This window comes from Ambystoma mexicanum, chromosome 11, assembly GCF_040938575.1.
Source record: "Ambystoma mexicanum isolate Mex_15411 chromosome 11, UKY_AmexF1_1, whole genome shotgun sequence".
Taxonomy (NCBI): domain Eukaryota; kingdom Metazoa; phylum Chordata; class Amphibia; order Caudata; family Ambystomatidae; genus Ambystoma; species Ambystoma mexicanum.
The window spans coordinates 1,405,505,259-1,405,521,051 of NC_090934.1; the positions used below are offsets into that span (position 1 = coordinate 1,405,505,259).

At 47.3% G+C, this 15,793-nt stretch overlaps 1 protein-coding gene across 3 annotated transcripts in view; it reads left to right on the forward strand.

Annotated features, from left to right (window-relative positions):
* The window catches only part of ADAMTS17 (ADAM metallopeptidase with thrombospondin type 1 motif 17), a 1,111,828-nt gene that overhangs the window by 977,525 nt on the left and 118,510 nt on the right, over window positions 1-15,793 (forward strand). The gene's annotated exons all lie outside the window — the stretch shown is intronic.

A 15,793-nucleotide genomic window follows, 5' to 3' on the forward strand; every position in this document is an offset into this window, starting at 1 on the left:
TCTAGTTATTGCACAGCAGCGACAGGCAGACGTAAGAACATTCTTACGTGCTGCCAACTATATTTTGGACAATCTAGGATTTATTACATCAGGTGGACCCCCTGATCCTCCACTCATACAGTCGCACCCCACAATTCTGGTCAAGAAACAGGCAGTGTTCTCAGAACTCAAATGTATTTAAATTAAGAAGTTCAAGACAAAATCAAAGCATAGATGTTCCTCAGTCTTTATGTAGGGGAAGTCACCAAATGACATCAAATATACAATTAATCTGTGTCTGCCTGTAGAGATCGCCATATAATCCACATATTCTGTCATACACCAACACATTAGTAATATTTCTAACAATTCTAATCCTAAATGAGACACGGCCACCTCTTAATGGCATGGTGAGCACATTAAAACCCTTCAATTACCATTTATCTAATCACCTTCAGCCAGTAAATAGCAAATACAGTACATTTTATTTTCTTGAGTCCATGTATTGGTACCACAGAAAGGTTACATAGACCAATCACGTTTATATTCACATATTTGCCTCACTTTACCCCATATACGAATTTGAGATCGTGAATTTCTATGCTATGTGCGTGCGATTTAAATTTATGCTAAAATGCATGGGATCAGAGTTCTGTAGGTTTGGATTAGGAGAAAGGCACTGTCAGTGGCGAGAGTACCGACCATTAGCCCACCCATCCCACACAAAAGGATGGATTTCAGAATGCCATGAAGCAGGGGTGACTACTACTCGACTTGCACTTGGCAAATTAAAGGGATTCAAATTAGCATCATTTTCTATAGTGACCTACTAATCCCCCTGCGCATGCCCAATGTCTTATTAATATATCTTTGGCTTCCAAGTGCCAAAGGTCAGGCTCTGAAGCTTCTAAATGGATTCATGGTCTGAGTTGTAAAATAGGCCCGCAGAAAACACATTTGATTACATTTGTATAGGACTTAAATTACAGAAACGGCTCTTTATGTGCGCAGAAAAGCAGTCAGCGTTACACTGTGCATAACATAGAGACGCAATTAGTTTTCTTGCAATACAATCTCCAGCTGCCCACCTCGACCTCCTCTCCTTTTCTCATTCCAGATTGACTGACTGCTATTCAGGCATGGTGCGCAGCCAATGATCTCTTTCTTAATGCCAGTAAGACTGAGATCCTTCTCATTGGAACCCCTGCTCCCTCCTTCCCTCCTACTCTCTAGCCACCCTCCTTGCGCGCCCACCCTCTTGTGAGGCAAAAAATCTAGGACTCATCTTCGACTCCTTGCTCTCACCTCACATCACGGACCTTGCCAAGAAGGCCCACTTTCAGCTCTACCTCCTCAGAGGCATTCTCCCTTTCATCACCTTGTCCCATAAACTCAATCTCTCCAAAGCTCTGGTTCTCTCCAGGCTGGACTACTGCAACAGCCTCTTCCTCAATTTGCCTCTTTCCTCCCTCTGCCCTTTCCAAATAATCCAGAATAGGACTGCAAGACTTATCCTTGGCCTAAAGCCCAGGGATCGCATCTCTCCAGCCTAAAATCTCTCCACTGGCTCCTAGTGGCTTCTTGGATCAAATTCAAAACCCTCTTCCCTCTGCATCATCCACAAGGCTTTCTGGGGCCTGGGGCCCCGCTACATCCAACTTTCCCTACCTAAATACCTCCCTGCTAGAGTCGTTTGGACATCTAGCTCTAACTCTCTGTAAGTCAAACGATTCTCCAAGCAGAAAGTGGGGGTTAGATCTCTTTTCTCGGCAGGAGCCTCACTCTGGACTGGCCTCCTTGACCCTCTAAGACTTGAGCCGGATCGCCTTATTTTCCGGAACCTCCTCTAGACTTTCCTCTTCTCCACCTCTCTCCCCCTCCCCTGCTAATGTCCCCCAGCTGCAACGACAGGCTGCCTGGTCCCTTCTGAGTCCTACAAGGCCCAGGATATCCTCCTACCAGTCTTCTGCAGTACCCCACTACCAGCGCGTGCCTTCGGACACCTCTCCCTGACTAGCCTATCGAGTCTGGTCCACCCCTGTTCCTCACACATTTACCAGACCCCTGTCCCCTTCACACTTTCCCTTCATGGGCTCCCCTAGCACTTACCCTGCCTCTACCCTGGGGGATCCTCTTCCACCATGCACTTTATTTACTGCACTTGCACGATCCGAATGTCACAAGGCCTAGTAGGACCGTTTCTTGTTGTTTTATCCTCCCCTGTTCCCCCTCCCCTTTTGTCTTGAGGCGCCTTGAAACACTTTCTGCTGTATAGGGACCATACAGATGTCCAATAAATAAATAAATACATTTCACTTGGCACTTAAATATAGTAAGAAGCAAACTTGCAAGCCACATTACAATGTCAGGCTTATCTTTTCTTTGCCTAGATCTGCATGCATATCTCAGGTCCATCCAAGCCTGTATTGTCTTCAGGTGAAGCAATGGATGCCACCATATTCTATAGTCCACAATAGGTGGCAGCGGATGCCATCCTTTTCTATAGTCCATAGGAGGTAGCAGTGGACGGCAACCTTCCCTCATGTCCACAGGAGGTAGCAGTGGATGCCATCCTATTCTACAGTCCACAGGAGGTGGCAGTGGATGCCATCCTGTTCTATAGTCCACAGGAGGTAGCAGTGGATGCCATGCTATTCTATAGTCCACAGGTGGTAGCAGTGGATGCCAACCTTCCCTCATGTCCACAGGAGGTGGCAGTGGATGCCACCCTACTCTGAAGTCCACAGGAGGTAGCAGCGGATGCCATCCTATTATATAGTTCACAGGAGGTAGCAGCGGATGCCATCCTTCTCTCAAGTTGAGAGTAGGTGGCAGTGGGTGCCAGCCTGTTCTCTAGTCCTCAGGGAGGAGCTGTGGATGCCACCCTACTCTGAAATCCACAGGAGGTAGCAGTGGATGCCATCCTATTCTCTAGTCCACAGGAGGTAGCGGCGGATGCCATCCTTCCCTCATGTCCACAGTAGGTGGCAGTGGATGCCAGCCTGTTCTCTAGTCCTCAGGGAGGTGCTTTGGATGCCACCCTACTCTGAAGTCCACAGGAGGTAGCAGTGTATGCCATCCTTCTGTCATGTCCACAGTAGGTGACAGTGGATGCCACCCTTCCCTCATGTCCACAGGAGGTGGCAGTGGATGCCAACCTTCCCTCATGTCCACAGGAGGTGGCAGTGGATGCCATCCTATTCTATAGTCCACATGACGTAGCAGTGGGTGCCATCCTAGTCATAGGAGGTAGCAGTGGATGCCAACCTTCCCTCATGTCCACAGGAGGTAGAAGACGATGCCAGCATGTTCTATAGTCCACAGGAGGTAGCCGTGGATACCATCCTTCTCTCAAGTTGAGAGTAGGTGGCAGTGGATGCCAGCCTGTTCTCTAGTCCTCAGGGAGGAGCTGTGGATGCCACCCTACTCTGAAGTTCACAGGGGGTAGCAATGGTTGGCATCCTTCTCTCATGTCCACAGGAGGTAATAGTGGATGCCATCCTTCCCTCATGTCCACAGCACATGGCAGTGGATGCCAGCCTGTTCTGTATTCCCCAGTCAGGAGCTGTGGATGCCACCCTACTCAGAAGTCCACAGGAGGTAGCAGTGTTTGCCATCTTTCACTCATGCCGACTGTAGGTGGCAGTGGATGCCAGTCTGTTCTCTAGTACTCAGGGAGGAGCTTTGCATGCCACCCTACTCAGAAGTCCACAGGAGGTAGCAGTGGATGCCATCCTTCCCTCATGTCCACAGTAGGTGGCAGAGGATGCCATCCTTCCCTCATGTCCACAGTAGGTGGCAGAGGATGCTATACTTCCCTCGTGTACTTAGGAGGTGGGAGTGTATGCCATCCTATTCTATAGTCCACAGGAGGTAGCAGTAGATGCCATCCTTCCCTCATGTCCACAGTAGGTAGCGACAGATGTCACTATTCCCTCATGCCCACAAGAGGTAGCAGTGGATGCCAACCTTCTCTCGTGTCCACAGGCGGTGACAGTGGATGCCATCCTTCTCTTAGGTTCACAGGAGGTAGCGACGGATGCCACCATTCCCTCATGCCCATAAGAGGTGGCAGTGGATGCCATCCCCCCTCATGGCCAAAGGAGGTGACAGTGGATGCCATCCTTCCCTCATGTCCACAGGAGGTGGCATTAGATGCCATCCTTCTCTCAAGTCAACAGGAGGTGGCAGTGGATGCCACCCTTCCCTCATGTCTTCAGTAGGTGGCAGTGGATGCCAACCTTCCCTCATGTCCATAGTAGGTGGAAGCAGTGCCACCCTTCCCTCATGTCCATGGTAGGTGGCAGTGGATGCCATCCTATTTTATAGTCATCAGGGAGGAGCTTTGGATGCCACCCTACTCTGAAGTCCACATGAGGTAGCAGTGGATGCCATTCTTCCCCCATGTCCACAGTAAGTGGCAGTGGATGCCACCCTTCCCTCATGTCCACAGGAGGTGGCATTAGATGCCATCCTTCTCTCAAGTCAACAGGAGGTGGCAGTGGATGCCACCCTTCCCTCATGTCTTCAGTAGGTGGCAGTGGATGCCAACCTTCCCTCATGTCCACAGTAGGTGGAAGCAGTGCCACCCTTCCCTCATGTCCATGGTAGGTGGCAGTGGATGCCATCCTATTTTATAGTCATCAGGGAGGAGCTGTGGATGCCACCCTACCCTGAAGTCTACAGGAGGTAGCGGCTGATACCATCATTCCCTCATGTCCACAGTAGGTGCCAGTGGATGCCAGCCTGTTCTCTAGCCTTAGGGAGGAGCTGTGGATGCCACCATACTCTGAAGGCCACAGGAGGTAGCAACGGATGCCATCCTTCTCTCAAGTCCACAGTAGGTGGCAGTGGACGCCAGCCTTTTCTCTAGTCCTCAGCGAAGAGCTTTGGATGCCACCCTACTCTGAAGTCCAGAGTAGGTACAGTGGATGCCATCCTTCTCTCAAGTCCACAGTAGGTGGCAGTGGATGCCAGCCTGTTCTCTAGTCCTCAGTGAGGTGCTTTGGATGCCACCCTACTCTGAAGTCCACATGAGGTAGTGGCAGATGCCGTCCTGCCCTCATGTCCACAGTAGGTGGCAGTGGATGCCAGCCTGTTCTCTAGTCCTCAGGGAGGAGCTGTGGATGTCGCCCTACTCTGAAGTCCACAGGAGGTAGCTGTGGATGCCATCCTTCCCTCATGTCCACAGTAGGTGGCAGTGGATGCCAGCCTGTTCTCTAGTCCTCAGGGAGGAGCTGTGGATGCCACCCTACTCAGAAGCCTACACGAGGTAGCAGTGGTTGCCATCCTTCCCTCATGTCCACAGGAGGCAGCAGTGGAGGCCATCCTTCTCTCAAGTCCACAGGAGGTAGCGGCAGATGCCATCCTTCCCTCATGTCCACAATAGGTGGCAGTGGATGCCAGCCTGGTCTCTAGTCCTCAGGGAGGAGCTTTGGATGCCACCCTACTCTGAAGTCCACTCGTCCTGCCCTTATGTCCACAGTAGGTGGCAGTGGATGCCAGCCTGTTCTCTAGTCCTCAGAGAGGAGCTGTGGATGCCACCCTACTCTGAAGACCACCAGAGGTAGCTGTGGATGCCATCCTTCCCTCATGTCCACAGTAGGTGGCAGTGGATGCCATCCTTCTCTCAAGTCCACAGGAGGTGGCAGTGGATGCCACCCTTCCCTCATGTCTTCAGTAGGTGGCAGTGGATGCCAACCTTCTCTCATGTCCACAGTAGGTGGAAGCAGTGCCACCCTTCCCTCATGTCCATGGTAGGTGGCAGTGGATGCCAGCCTGTTCTCCAGTCCTCAGGGAGGAGCTGTGGATGCCACCCTACCCTGAAGTCCACAGGAGGTAGCAGCAGATACCATCCTTCCCTCATGTCCACAGTAGGTGGCAGTGGATGCCAGCCTATTCTCTAGTCCTCAGGAAGGAGCTGTCGATGACACCCTACTCTGAAGTCCACAGGAGGTAGCAGCGGATGCCATCCTATTCTGTAGTCCACAGGAGGTAGCGGTGGATGCCATCTTTCCCTCATGTCCACAGTAGGTGGCAATGGATACTAGCCTGTTCTCTAGTCCTCAGGGAGGAGCTGTGTATGCCACCCTACTCTGAAGTCCACGGTGGTCAGTCAAAAGGCCAAATACATAATACCAAATGTCAAAAATCTCGAAACCAAAATCTCGAAAAAAAAAATATCGAATTATTTATTAATTTATTTTTATATGTTTTTGGGGTCAGGTAATTAAAAAAAAATGGTTAAAATAAAAAAAAAAAAAGGGGGGGTTGGGGGGAACCCGCCCATTTCGAAAAAAAAAACGTCATAAAAAAAAATTCGATATTTTTTTTTTCGGCCTTTTGTTTTCGAGATTTTGGTTTTCGAGATTTTGGTATTCGGTATTATCACTATGAACCGAAGTCCACAGGAGGTAGTGGCATATGCCTACCTGCCCTAATGTCTACAGTTGGTGGTAGTTGCTGCCATCCTATTCTATAATCCACAAGAGATTGCAGTGGATGCCATCCTATTCTACAGTCCACAGGAGGTAGCAGTGGATGCCATCCTTCTCTCAAGTCCACAGTAGGTGGCAGTGGATGCCAATCTGTTCTCTAGTCCTCAGGGAGGAGCTGTGGATGCCACCCTACTCTGAAGTCAACCGGAGGTAGCAGTGGTTGCCATCCTTCCCTCATGTCCACAGTAGGTGGCAGTGGATGCCATCCTGGTATCTAGTCCTCAGGGAGTAGCTGTGGATGCCATTGTTATTTCTAGTCTCCAGAAGGTAGATGCAGATGTCACCCTACTCTCCTCCTGGACTGTGGATGCCCATGAATTCCAAGCCTTGGTCTTGCAGTTCACAATTTGCTGATTGAAGAGAAGGAATTATTCTATACATCCCTTTACTCAGCCAGAATCCGCACACTATGCTCACTCAAATATTTCTTCTTTCCGTGCAGGTTAAACTTGTGGGTAGCTCAAGGTGTTGGTGTTGGCCCTTACTCTCTACTGTGTGCAGCTGCATTAATGGTTCCTGTGAGCGTGCAGTGTTTAGCCTCACATCGGACACAGTGTGGTTGTCTCTTGCTCCTTTAGTGGGATGTGTCTACAGTGCACTGGGAGTGGGTGTGAGAGGGTGTGGGAGAATGTGAGGGAGAGACCCAGTGCTTTAAGTGGGGCAGGGCCTCTGAGCCAGGCCCCGGCAGTCTCCAAAATGTGGGGCTGAGCCAGGGCCCTGCTGTGGCCCTCCGGTCCCACCCACCACAACAATGGTGGGACACATTATCCGACCACAGCTGCGACGGGAGATGTGCCCGCCAATATGTAAGGCAAGCTGACAGAAGTGCCAGCCAGTCGCAGCGTCGCTGTAGCTGGCTGGCACTTCTGTCGTTCACTGTAACTTCCTCTGGTGACTCCTCGCGCCAGGGCTCACCAGAGGAAGGTACTGTCCCTTTGTTTCCCCAGTTCGCCAAGGCGTCTTTAACCCTCAGCGAACCTGAGGATTCCTTGACACATTTCAAGGTTTATAGAAGTTGACTTGAAAAGTGCACAATTTAAGCCATCTTTTATAAAGCTTTGCTGATGGACAAAGACGTCTCTGGCCCAGTGCCCAACCACAGGAAAACAAACTTTCGCGAACAAGAAGCAAAATATATCTCATTTCAAAACATCTTCCTTAAAACGTGTCTTTGTTTGAGGCCATGAACATTAATCATAGAAAAATGCATTAATCTAGTGCTCTAGTCTTTAATACAGTTAATTAGTAAAAAAAAAAACAAAAGGTTGAAAAATGTGAACATTGTTAGTTGTTGTAACAAAACATATCGTCATTTTCCTCATGAAAAGTTGTGTTACAGCAGTCACTGCTTGCTCACCAGGGTGTACACCACATTGCATTTCCATATATTTCAGGGTTCTGCCTCTGAACGCCATTGAAGGTTGAACAGAACTAAGGCATTTAAAATAGATTATTGTAGTAATGTGTTAAATACAATCCACGGTCATTTCACTGCAATCCATGCCAATGTACCACATTATTTCTGTGTGTAAATTTGATCTACCTTGAATTTTGGGCGTTCACAGTGATTTACGAAAGTTGGAAGTTCCTGAAGGTAATAACCCTCTACTCCTTCCCTTACACCATTTCCCATAGTGCCTTGAAGCTGCCACACAGCTCTGTAGGTGCTCTAAACTAATATAAAGTGGCTAGAAGGGCTGAAACCAAGTCCTGTATGTGGGTTTACATTACAGAGGCACACTTCATTTTTAATGCAGGTTTACCTGGCGTTGGAGTCTCCTTACTGCCAATCCCCAGTACCTCCCGGCCTCTCCATTTGCCCAATTGTTCGAGGGCCAGCTGGTAAACACTTGCTTGTATTTCATTTGCCAGTAGTCTCTCCCTTTGACATAACTTGCCCAGGGTGTGTATAGTCTCAGTTTGGTTGTTCGGAATCATTGAATGGTGGTTTCCTTAATAACTCTGAGGTTTAATGAAGGTAGATGTCCCTTCCGCCTCCGTCTCATTTTGGGATTGCAGGGCAAAGTCCAAAACCTCCACTGTTTGGAAATTGAATACAGTATGGCTTTGAGGAAATGGTCATTTTAATCCAGCATAAGCACAAATAGACCTGGAATCACCAATGTGGCATTGTCCGAAGCCTCCATCAGGTGTTCGGACTGTGACAGAATGTTGAAGAAAGTCAGATCCGGGCAGTTCTGTTTCAGCGCAGTCATGTTCAATACCGGTTAAGAACCCTGCAAGCTTCTTAAGGCTCTGCTCAAAACCTTACCATTAGTTACCGGTCAAGAACTCTGAGAGCTTCTTAAGGCTCGGCCCAAAGATCTTACCATTCGTTTTTCTGTGTTCACCAACAAAGCATGAAGTGCAGAACATATCTGTAGCCCGCAGAAGAGCCAAAATGGAGTTGATGTCAGGCACATTAATACAGTATCAACTATGTACGGCCCCCAAGATACCTATGACCGTCTTGCTTCCACAGCAAGCATGTTGCCCCTGAGCTATCCTCCCGAGAAATGGTCAAAGTAGAGCACCTGTCCACGATCCTAGTGGCCCTTGTGTATCCCCTCTTCTACACTAAAACAACAGCCAAACCTATTTACCTAAAAATGGATGCAAGCAGGAAACCTTCAAGACAATGTTGGCTGTTCCAGTGGGGCTAGGGGCCTTTGAGACTTTTCTTGCATGTGCAGATTGTGCAATCTCTGCACTCTGAGGGCCCCATTACTGGCAATGCCAAGTAGCGAGTCCTGCTGAAATGCTGCCCCCTAAAAACATACGCTACACATACGATCGCTTTGCTCAGCTTGCCCTAAAAAGTCTTCACTGGCTCCCGGTTGCTGCACGGATTAAATTCAAATCCCTCTGCATCATCCACAAGGCTGTCTGGGCCAAGGGACCACACTATCTTCAACTTTATCTCACTAAATACTCTCCCTCCAGACCTCTACGTTCTTCTGGCACCAACTCTCTGCGTGTCAAGTGCTTTGCTAAACAGAAGGCAGGATGTCGATTGCTTTCATCAGCTGGCTCCCTAATATGGAACAGCCTCCCCCTCCCTCTGCGCTGTGATATAAGTAAACAAGCCAGTATGTTTACTCTGTACTTTTATTGAGGCACATGAAGAGCAGTAACCAGAGACCCCCAACACATCCAATACCCAGGGCTCAACTGGCAAAGCTTGAGCAATAACAATATCATCACACTCTATGTTAGAATGATCTATGACACGGGCTCATTCTAGAATGAGCCTGGCTCAGTCACTCTCTACTTCTACTATGGAGCCCACTACATAACTAGTCATTTATACAACACCCCCCCTCCCTTATATAAAAAAAAACATTATTACATATCTAAGTAAATGACTGATGAGAAATACAAATGTGAACATGTCTATACACCCGGACATCATCTAGAATTATCTCTTTGTTTTAGCAACTCTAGACATATTCCAGATTTGGCCACTTTCCAACCCCACAGCATTCCTAAACACTCGGGCAACTCGGACAGGTTCCGTATAAAGAGGCTCTCCCTTCTTTGAGACCACAGCTCTTCTTATCTGGACCCAATCTCCAACTTCAACCACAGTTCTTTTTCTTGGGCACTTTTCATTGACTTTCTTTACCCATTTTTCCTTACGGGCATCCATCCTTTTTCTCACAACATCCACAACCACGTCCGTCTCTCTTGCTCTGCCCAACCAAGGTGGTGATACCAAAGTGTTCGCCCTTCGTCCTCTCATCAATACAAAGGGACTCACTCCTGACTCAGGACCCGGAGCCATCCGCAACGCATATAACCTTTCTCTCGCAGCCACTCTCCTGCCTAAACCACAGGCATTCGCTCCTCTTATAGCTTCCATAACAGATCGATTAACTCTTTGAACCATACCATTACCTTGGGGATAATACAATGGGGTTCTTTTGTGCCCAATCCCACACTTATCAAGATATTCTTTGACCAGCTTCCCCGTAAATTGCGGGCCATCATCTGTGAGTATACTCTTGGGAAAACCTTCCCTCTCAAACACACTTTCCAGAAATTCTATGACATTCTTACAAATCACTTCTCTCATAATCCTAAATTCAGTCCACCTCGAGAAAGTGTCAACCAGAACCAGGATAAATTTTCCCCGGTCCACACCCATATCCACAGGACCCAAAACATACATTGCCAAATCCTGCCACACTCCCTCGGGAGCGCTGACCTTTCCCATCGGTTGAGACACCGCCAATAGATTCTTTCCTGATCTGACACAATCCACACATGCACCAACCACCCTCTCAATTTCACGATCGATCCCTGGCCACCAGTAGTCTACCTTTATAACTTCCTTGGTCTTACACGTACCAATATGTCCTTGATGAGCAGATTTTATCAACCTTTCCCTCAGACAACCAGGAACAACTAATTTGTCCCATCGATACAGCAATCCTTCTTTCACTGACAACTCAACCCTCACTTCCCATAATGACCTTTCCTCCCCAGACAGTAATCTTTTCTCCGGCCATCCCTCTGTTACAAAATTTATAATGCGTTTCCACATCTCATCAGATCCCAACACGCGGGTCCATTCTCTCTTTTGTATAATGCCTTCCACGGTGGCAAATACCATTTCACTCTCACTGCATGCTTTGTTACTTCCCTCGCTTTCACAGTTTTCCATTCTTATTCTGGATGCATGATCGGCTTGCACATTTTCCTTACCCACAACCACTTCTATATTAAATTTGTGGCATTGTAACCTTGTCACCCAACAGGCAACTCTTCTTGAAACTTTGTCCAGTCCTTTACTCTCAAATATCTACTTGAGAGGCTTATGGTCAGTCCTTAACGTAAACTCCTGACCCTACACAAAGTTCTTGAGTTTCTCTACACCCCAATGGCATGCCAATGCTTCTTTTTCCAGAACAGAATAATTAACTTCTGCCCCTCTCAATATGCGTGACGCGTGCATCACGACCACCTCCATGCCATCAACCTCAGGTTGCAACATCACAACACCTATGCCCGTATCGCTGGCATCAACCGAAAGAATGCTCTTCTTCTTTGTGTCAAACATGGCTAAGGGTTTCGCCATGTCAATCTTACTTTTAATATCTTCAAACTCCTTCACACAATCCTTGTTCCAATCAAAGTCAACACCCTTCCTCAATGATGACCTTAAGTTAGTTATGCAATCGGCATAGTTCTCAACAAATCGGTGATAGAATTCAATAGTACCCAGAAATGATCTTAACTCTGCTTTATTCTTTGGTGGCTGGGTTTTCATTATGGAATCAACCAAATCCCTTTTTGGTTTAAGTCCTTGCTCTGAAATCTCATGTCCCAAAGATTCGACAATTCGAGTCATAAAAACACATTTTTCTCCCCACAATGTTATACCTCTTGCCTTGAAAATTTCCAAAACTACATCAAGCCTTCTTCTCAATTCATCCTCGTCCTCGCCACATATCAGAACGTTGTCTTGGAAACACCATACTCCACTGACATCCCGCAACAACTTGTCCATAACCTTCGGAAAAACAGAGGATGCTGATATCAAACCAAAAGGCATGCGCCGAAATTGGTATATCCCCTCATATGTAATAAAGGCAGTTTGTTTACTTGACTGAACATCCAAACTGATCTGGTGGTACGCACTCGCCATATCAAGTTTCGCAAATACTTTAGCATTCCCAATTCTGCTCAGCAATTCACCCATGTTTGGAAGAGGATGGCGATCAGCCACAACACACCGATTAAGTACCCTCAAGTCAACACACATTCTCAAATCCCCATTACCTTTCTTCACCACCACCACGGGAGAAATCCATTCAACTGCCCTGGCAGGTTCAATGATACCTTCTCTTTCCAGCTTCACCAGCTCCTCTCGTACAGCCTTACGCATCGATAAGGGTAACGGTCTAAGTTTAACTGCAACTGGTCTACTTCCTTCCTTCAGCACAATTTTGTGCACCATTCCTTTGATACATCCCACATTTTTCTTAAAAACTTCTGGGTATTTTCCTAACATTTCATGACCTCTAGGAGCATTACCAATTGTCCCAGGGATATTGGCCACATTGAGCACTTGTTCTTCACTATTGGGATCCAACTTAATGCATAATCCCCTCTGTTCCCCCCATCCAAGCAAGGTTTCCCCTTTTCTAGTAACATACATTTTTCCGTACGTCACTCTACCTTTGAATTTGAATTCAGCATTACAACAACCCAAAATGTCTATTTTGTCTCCATTGTAACCACCCGGGATCTTATCAGATGGAAATAAATGTTTCATAGAACCTCCTATTACATTTTCAAAACCTGCTCTAGACATCAACGTGATTTTAGAACATGAGTCTGCTAACATTTTCAGTAAGTGTCCATTCACTTCTATCCAGGCAGCAGGGTGCTCACACTCATCGGACCCCACACATCTTACCATGTTCACCGTAAAAATCTCATTCTCTGACACATCACCCTCCTCAGACGATACACCATCATACTCTTCAATCAACAGTGTACCTTTTCCACCCCCAATCCGATAATTCTTACAACAATTCTCGAAATGACCCCATTTCTTACAAATACTACAATTTGCACGCCTTCCAGGGCATATGGGAGATGTGGACAAATGGCGTGCACTACCACACCTAAAACACAACCTATCTTCCCTCTTCATATTAGTCTGCATGGCATCCTTCTGAACACGTCTATTTCCTTGTTCACCACCCCCACCTTTACTTTGGTTATTCTCATATCGTTTATTGGGTTTGAACTTCTGTTTCTTTCTTTCTTTCGGAATAGCCCCTTTCTTGTCACCCACCCTCAAAACCTCAGAGATTTGAGATGGTTTATTCTCCTTAACAGATAATTTTGCAACACACTGTAAAGTATGTTCAATTCTTTTCGCAATACTTATAACCTCCTCTAAATTTGGATCATCCTTCAACCAAATTTCTTCACAAATTTTGTCATTCGAAAAGTGAAGCATAAATTGATCCCTTATATGTTCATCTAGTCCACCCCCAAATTTACAGTTTAGAGACAAATGCCTTAGAGCTTTAATGTAATCTTCGACAGATTCTCCTTCATGTTGACACCTCATACCAAAAGGATACCGTTCTAGCACCGTACTAGTTTTGGATTCAAAGTGTTTATCTAACTTAACCAAAGCATTATCAAAATCATTAGATCCCCCATCCATATCCAGTTCAGGAATATCGGGGAGAGTGTCATATATTCTCTGACCCTCGTAGCCAAGAAAGTGCATCAACATGGCTACTTTACGTTCCACTGACATGCCATTTCCACAAGTAGCCTTGACATAATGCAGAAAACCTTTTTTCCAAGGTGCCCACTTGATTCTGGGTGGACCTGGGATGGGCATGAATACTTGTGGGCCAGGAACTCCAGAACGCGCCATCATTGGAACTTCACTCCAGAGCAGAAAATCAGTGCGTAGTAGAAAGTTTCAAGTATCTTCTTTCCTGGGCACTGTTATCAATGTCATGCAATTGCCACTGTATAATAGTCCTTGCACTGTTTTGCCTTCACAATTGTTGTGAGTTAAATGCCTTTTTAACGGATCTCAACTTCTTTTGAGCTACGGAGCTCACAACCAAAGTCACCACTTCAGTGTGAATAATCAAAAGTCCATTTTGCCAACAGCAGTAGACCGAATACAACAGAGTTGTAAACAATCCACTTCCAGCCGTACCACACTCACTGGAGGAAACTGCCCAAATGGTTTCCACACGGCCGCCTTCCTGCTAGGGCCCTGGGCGGTTTGTTGCGCTTACCTGCGTTTAAGCGCCGTCCTCGTAATCGGAAGAGTCGCAGCGGCTGTAGGTAAATTACTCCCTCCTTCCGAACTGCTTTCGATCCGGCTGCGCTGTCACATGTGACACGATCATGTGACAGGCTCATCCAGTGCCCGTTTGACCCGACTACGTGGTATAATCACGTGAGAGGCAGGCGGTGCCGCTCGGGGCACTGCTACTTTTTTTTTTTTAAAAACAAATTTAGCACAGTCCCGATCCTCAGGTGGGAACGAGCACTCCTCCGGGTGGGTACCAAACTTCTCGAGGCACCAGCAGGTACTCACAAGACGGGCGGAGATCCTCGTCGATGCTGAATACAGTGTCACACTTCCGAACATCTGAATCTGTTCCACTCCGCCACTATGTGGACTCCTTGGTGCTTAATAAAGGTGCCGCAGCTTTCAAATGTCCCAATCCAATCCACACCGTCACTATGTGGACCTCGCTTGCTCCCATCGTTCCGACACGGAGGCAGAGGTCGCACTCTTCCGACTTGCAGGCGTTGGGGGTCTCATTAGAAGATAGGCATTCAGGAAAGTGGGACGCTTTTCATAGGGATTCTCCCAATCCCATCCTCGTCGCCATTGTGCTATAAGTAAACAAGCCAGTATGTTTACGCTGTACTTTTATTGAGGCACATGAAGAGCAGTAACCAGAGACCCCCAACACATCCAATACCCAGGGCTCAACTGGCAAAGCTTGAGCAATAACAATATCATAACACTCTGTTAGAATGATCAATGACACGGGCTCATTCTAGAATGAGCCTGGCTCAGTCACTCCCTACTTCTACTATGGAGCCCACTACATAACTAGTCATTTATACAACATGCGCCTTCAGCAGGACTTCTTTAAATTTCGGAAGCTCCTCAAGACCTTCCTATTTACCTCCTCCTTCCCATCACCACTCCTCTGTTAAGCTCACAGCTGCTGTGATTGCTATCCTGGGCCCGTTATGCGTCCTTGGAGCCCCGGACCTCTCCAACCCAAATGGCCACGTTTCTGTCTTCTCTCAGCACTTGCCGTGGCAATCCATCCGCCAGGGGGCTCGCACTTACACCCAACACGGCTCCTGGTCGTGTAGAATTTATTTCTCCATGCACTTCATCTGTTGCTCATTCACGAGCACGAACACTCCAGCACCTCCCCCCTCTGCCCTTTCCTTGCTGCACTTGCATGTTCTGAATTACTCACAAGGCATAGTAGGTTCGTCCTTCTCCTTTCCCCTCCTCTTTTGTGTATTCAATATGTATCTATCCCTTGTTCCCTCCCTTGCCCCGTGGGCGCTTTGAAACGGTATGTACTTGCTGTATAAGCGCCTAACAAGCAAACAATAAAATAAATAAATAAATAGGGCCAGTGCCAATCAGGCAGCCATAAGCAGCGGCATATAAATAGCAACGCTACATGCTAAACCGCAGACGACCCATAAAACCTAATGCAAATAACAGAGAGCGTAGACAACCACAGCAATCTACAAAGCCAATGCCAAACCAAGAGCACTTTGTCAAC